The sequence below is a fragment of the Ursus maritimus genome, unplaced genomic scaffold, assembly GCF_017311325.1.
Source record: "Ursus maritimus isolate PB19 unplaced genomic scaffold, ASM1731132v1 scaffold_2, whole genome shotgun sequence".
In the NCBI taxonomy this organism is placed as follows: Eukaryota; Metazoa; Chordata; class Mammalia; order Carnivora; family Ursidae; genus Ursus; species Ursus maritimus.
This window is the reverse complement of record NW_024424452.1, coordinates 3477796-3483754: the sequence shown is the minus strand read 5'-3', so window position 1 is coordinate 3483754 and position 5959 is coordinate 3477796. Positions and strand designations below refer to the sequence as shown.

Genomic DNA, 5959 nt, shown 5'->3' with positions numbered 1-5959 from the left:
GTGCACCACGGCCACTCAGACCTCAGGCCGGAGTGTGACGAGGGTCCCCCCGCCGCCCAGGTGTAAGAAACAGGGTTCTCCCACTGCAAGTAGGCGAAGAGTCTCAGGCTAACCTAAGCAAATGGAACTTTTCGACAGAACGCGGGGAGCTTGCCCCGTTGACAGGAAGGTTGGAAACCGGCACAAAGTAAGGCAGTCTCCATAAAGAGGTGCACAGGCACCTCCAGCTTGCCCCTCTGCTGCTGCAGACTCGCGCTGCAAGGAGGGGGCGGCCACGACACCCTGGCCTAGTCCGGGCGCTTGTCGCCTGGGAGGTTGGCTTGTACAGCGTGGCCGGGGGAGAGACGATGCCCAAGAGGCAGCGGGGGCGCAGGTGTGCAGGGAAAGGCAGCCAAAGCCCCGAACCACCGCTCTCCATGATCTTGGGATGGGGGTGGGGGGGCTCTGCTCAGAGGCGCTTTGCTCAGGGCCATGCCAGGGGCTCAAGCACCCTAGTGGGACCCAGGTCCTCATCATCCTGTGCTGGGGCCCTCGGTGAAGGAGAGGAGGACCCAGAGCCCCGGTTCCCTTCAACGCAAGCCTGAATCGTGGAGATGCACGTTCCCCGGACCCTGCGCCCACGGGCGCCTCTGGGCCCCCTGGGGCCCGGCTCTGCGGGACTCGGCCCAGGAACCCTGGAGCAGGGCGCTGCGCTCCTGCCGCTCCCCCTCCCCCAGTCCTGTCCTCAGGGGTGAGGAACCGCAATGGGGCTCCTGTGCGCGGCTGGGACTCTCGCCCATGTCGCTTTGCCTGCCTGGGGCAGCCCACCTACCTGTCACCCAGCAGGGCAGTGGCGTTTCTGTTCCTGGTGACCAATGCTGCGTTTAGAAAGGCCTTCCACAAACTTTCCAACGACGGTAGTCAACATGACGAAGCTCCGCGAGGCAGGCACAGGCCACGCGCACGTTTTCTCCGTGTGCGGGAGGAGAGCGTACGCGGACACGCAGCTTCCTGCGCGCCTGCGCACTGCTGTGCAGGGGGGCCGCGCAGCCGCCAGGCTCCGAGACGTGCGCAGCACCACCTGGTTCTCCAAGCCCTGCGCCCCAGGCTCTCAGGGAAAGCAGACCCCCCCTGGAAGGCAGTGCGGTGGCTCAGACCCTGGCCCTGCGGAGCCAGCCGCCTAGGTTTGGAGCCCAATCTGCCCCTTGCCAGGGGCTGCCCTGGGGCCGGTGTCTGTACCTCTCCGGGCGTTTCCTCATCTACAAACTGGGAGCCCTGCCCGTGCCTGCCTCACAGGGCCTGGTGGAGTCCCGTGGATTGACACAGGCGAAGAAGGCCACCTGGCAAACGGTCCTGTTCGGTAACCGTTCACCAGGCGCAATGTCTGAAATCCTGGGGACCGTAGGAAATGCGTACTTTTTAAAAATGTCATATTTATGGAGGGTGGAACGTAGGCGGTTGATGGCGGGGAAAAGAGGAAAACGAAAACGTTCTTACCTCTGGCTTGTTGATGGCAGTGCCGGCTTCTGGAGTAAAAGGGCAAAATTAGAAATGCAGCCCCCGGTGCCCCTGCGACCCAGATCTCCGTGCTTCCTGCGGCCGGCAGCCCTGCCTCTCCCCTGCTTTGCCTGAACATGGGACTCACCTGGGCAGCTTTCAAAAAAGAAGCGGATGTCTGTCCCAGCCCCCAGAGAGCCTGTCTTAGTTGGTGCGGGTGTGGCCGCAGCACTGGGATTTGTGCGCACTCCCAGTGATTCTGAAACACAGCAGGCACCGTGCATGCAGAGCCACCCAGCAAGGCAGGTGCGGATGCGGGGAGGCCACGCCTCTCCTGGGGGCTGGGGAGGGAGGTCTTGCTCCGGCCCCGCATTCCCGCCAACTAAGGCTAAGTTTGGTAGGGAGCAGTCTCCCCTCGGGTCTGTGGAGCCTTTGGGGGGCACGACCAGGTCGTGGGGCTACATGGCCAGGTGCCCCCCGTGTGCGTCTCCCCGGGACAGGGTAAATCCCTCTGACCTCAGCCCTGCTGTCTGTGTTCACCTGCATCTCCCCAGGAGTGGGGTCTGGGACAGCTGCCAGTGTGGTTCAGGACCGCACTGGAGTTCGTCTTTACAGCCCTAGAATTAACGAGTCATTTCATCAATAGTTGAAGAAAACCACAAGCGCATAAGGAACAAAATTATGTTTTTATTAAAAATCGTACCCATAGCACCTCTCTGTCTTCCTACTACAAGTTTTTTTTTCTTCTTTCTTCTCTTTCTTTCTTTCTTTCTTTCTTTCTTTCTTTCTTTCTTTCTAATGAGATCTGGTTTTCTGCACAATTGCAGAAAAAGTTGTCGGGAAAACTTCAGGACGACCTAGACTCTCGATAACCCAGAAGGCGACGGAGGGGAGATGAGGCGTGCCTCCGCTGACTAGCTCCGCTCACGGATGGCCACAGTGTTTCTGCCTTCCCGACCGGATCCATGCTACAGGGATGCTGCATCAAGGACATCCAGATTTGGATACTCGGATGGGTTGCTCCTTGGGAGAATAACTACACCGTGTGCCAAGAATTTGTAAAAACTAGAAACCATGCTACGATCCGTTACGCAAACACCATGCTTCAGTCCAGTCGTGATCAAGTGCAAGCCCAGCATCAAAAGTTTACAGAGCACGCGCGACCCTTCCTCCTGGTGGTGTGGACGTTTTCCCTGGCCGAGGGCCTCGTCCCTCGCTCGCGGGCGCATGGGTCCCCATGTTGCCCTAGTCACACCGTCCTCTGCTACGGCATCTCATCGAGTACTCCTTAAAAGCATGGCAGTGAGAGCAGCAGAGGGGGAGGTGAGGGGAGGAGGGGTTCGGTGTGGGCCGACTTATCCAGGAGGGGGTACACGAACCATGCTGACGTGCTTCACGCCCGCCAGGTGCGGGGACCGCCTGCAGCCTCCCCGCTGCTCACCTGTCTGGAAAGCTGTGCTCTGCTGCCTGGCGGAGAGGGGCAGCCCCGTGCAAGCCCAGCCCTGCAGCTCCGACAGAAAGCCCGGCCCCTCCTGGCCGCTTCACTGGTTCACCCTCACCTGTCAGCACAATCTCCAATGACTCACCCGACGGCGTGCGTGGGGGGGCTCAGCTACGGCAGAAGCACCCGGAGGACGTCACTACAGAAGACAAGAAGCGGACGTTTTGTCTTGCCTTGGTTAAAGAAATGTTGCTTGTTCGTGTGAGATATATATTTTTTTCTCCTTAAAGGTGAGAGGCCAGGAAGTGACGCTTGTCCAGGCGCATGCTGCTGGGGGAGGCAGAAACCGGGCTGCCAACACCCTCTCTTCCTTTGGTGCCCTCTCTCCTGGGGGACGGGCTAGAGCGCGGGTGCTAACAGTCCGTCCACAGCCAGTGTAGCCTCAGTTCCACACAAAGCAAGCTCAGGGAAGGTTGAGAAAGCACGGGAAAGAGAATGAACCTGAAAAAAAGTGTCATGTTGCAGCAGAAACCTCCAAAGCAAAGAACATACCTCAAACCAAATCGTCCTCATTCCAACACGTTCTAACACTTTCCCCCATTATTTAAAGCAAAGTCCATATGGCTTAGAGAGCGAAGCTCACAGAAGGCAGGGTCTGTCTGAGGTCTCCGCGGGGTGCCTGTCTTCCAAGAAGTTCCGCTTGCAGCCTCGCGGTTTCCTGCCCCCTTTGCTGGCCGTTGCCGGGCGGAGAGCAAGGAGGGGGTCTCCGGCCCCGAGGTGACTCCTGTGTCCAGTGAACTGCGGCGGGGGTGGGGGGTGATTCTCACGCACAAGTGGCTTTGGGAAGAGCGTCTAGGATTTTTGGTTTAGAATATTTCCGCCTCCGCTCAGAAAAAGAAGGCAGGAAGAAGAGAAGGAAGGGGGGAAGGAAAAGGAGGGGACTGAGAGAGGGAGAAAGGAACCTTTAATACCCTCTAGTTTTGAAAAAACTAAATAGGGGCTTTTCACCCAACACAAAACTTCTCGGTCTCCTGGGGCCATGGGCAGCGTCTCTGAAAGCAGAGGGCCCCGTGGAGCTACAGAAGGAAGACAGCTGAGTAGACACCACACGCTCTCCACGTGGCCGGGAGACAGGCTCCCCCGCCCTCAGGGCACCGGCAGGTCACCTGGGAGGACAGCACCTGCCTCGCTCCCCCGGGGCCTTTGGGGTGTCAACAGAATGGCTGGGCAGTGTCATGGCCACACTCCTGGCGAGTCGGGGACACCGGGCCCTCCCCGAGCTCTGGGCGGCTCCCACTGGCACCAGCCGCATGCCGTGTACGCCTGGACCTAGGCTCTGGCCTGGAGGGTTGGCCACCTGCTGCTCAGCCACATCAGTCCCCTCTTGCAGGAATAATGTGATGGCTGGGGCCACAGCTATGGTTTGGACTCTCGAATTTTCAACGTCGTTCATGCTCTTTTCATGTAGCTAAAAAACTAAAACAAAACAATAGCAAAGGGAAAAAAAAAATTTCCGGAAAACCCGTTAAGGCTAGAAGCTGGGCTGGGGTTGGGGGAGGGGACAGCAGCAGCCCTGGTGGTCAAGGCAGTGGGCAGCGGGCGGAGCAAGGAGACCAGGGGGCCGCGCTCAGAGGAAGGCCGGCGCCCACCTGCGCAGGAGGCCTGGCAGGGAGCAGGCAATTCGGGGCCTCGTTTGCTCAGAGCTGTTCTGCTTTATTTGGAGACACTGACGCTTTCCGTCTTTCTCATGTACAAAGCTAAACAATTAATAAAAAGGCACCTGGAGACAGCAGAGACTCATTCATTTCATGTGACATAGTTTAAAAAAAGATAAAAAGATTTAAAAAATACTCTGGTTAACAGTGCACACGTCTTACACAACAAGCAATTCTGCAAGCGCCGTCTGGTTCTCTCGGGTTCGCGGGGCTGGCCGTGGGCTGTGTTCTCAGGAAGGAGCTAGCTTGCTAAGTGAGGGCCGGCCTGGCGGCTTCCAGCCCTGGGGGTGGTTTCCTGCTCTGCACCGTCGGGTTTAAGGAGAGAAAGGAAGAAAAAAGCCCCGATATTTCACCACTGGAATGACACAGGGTGCAACCAACGGAGTCGTCACCGGGTCAGAGGACCCCACCTCGAAATCTCTGCCCCCTTGCCTGGAACCCGGAAGCTGATTCCTTGCCTAGAAACTGCGGAGGGAGAATAGTTCAGAGGTGGATGCATCGGGTGGAAAAGCGCCGAGCCCGGGGCAGACTTCGCCCTGCGGGCCCCAGGGGCCGGTGAGAGCCCAGCCGGGCGGTGTCGCCGATGGAGAGCCTGGAGCGCAGCTGGTTCTCCGGAGGCACGGGAGGTAGAGAAGAGGAAGAGCGGCCTGGACGCGGGCGGACAGCTCCCTGGACCCCTGCTCTTCCTTCCCCGCAGCCTCCCCAGTTGGGCCTCGGGATGGAGAAACCCGGGGCTGGGGGTGGGGGGGTCTGAGGCCTTCCCGCCATTGCACCACTGAAATACACCTTCTCGTAAAAAGAAAAGAACACAAAGAAACCCGCTTCCTGCAGCGATGTTACAAAAAGCCGTTAAAAAAACCTTCCTAATTGAAATCTAGTGTCCACAAGTAGGTAAAATCATCACTTATCAGAATTCTCTTTAAACAAAAGCTTGAGCTCAGTTATTGGAGTTGATTGTCTTAACAAAAGGAGGCTGGGAGGTCGCCAAGGCCCCGCGGGGGCCGTCACACGAAGGAGGAGAAGCCGGTGAGCGGAGTCCGGGCGCCGGGGCCCCCTGGCGCGAACACGGCGCTCTGCGTGGTGACCACAGTGTGCAGATGCGGCCCCGCCTCGCCGCCTGCCACCGCCTCGTACCTGTGTGGGGCGCGCCGGCCCGGGGCCCGACGCTTCCATGAGTTGTAGTAGGTGGGGTCACTCATGTAGTGGTTGACGAAGGAGTGCTGGGGGGGCGCGTCCTCGGACTCGGAGTCGGTGCCCTGGGGGGACAGCGAGGTGTAAGCGGGCACATGGGACCTGGAGGGAGAGGGCAGCCCTGGGGGGGGGGGGG

At 59.0% G+C, this 5959-nt stretch overlaps 1 long non-coding RNA gene across 4 annotated transcripts in view; it reads right to left on the bottom strand.

Annotated features, from left to right (window-relative positions):
- The window catches only part of LOC103669943, a 7080-nt gene extending 1192 nt beyond the window's left edge, over positions 1-5888 (bottom strand). Inside the window, exons 1-3 of one of the 4 annotated variants that reach the window (XR_005835922.1) lie at positions 1625-5888; positions 1477-1505; positions 812-1371 (exon numbers count right to left, since the gene is read on the bottom strand). This is a non-coding gene — a long non-coding RNA (uncharacterized LOC103669943). Of the gene's footprint in view, positions 1-811 lie in introns of all 4 variants that reach the window. The other 3 variants (XR_005835921.1, XR_005835923.1, XR_570443.2) reach the window with 3 other exon arrangements.
- Between the last annotated feature and the right edge of the window lie 71 nt (positions 5889-5959).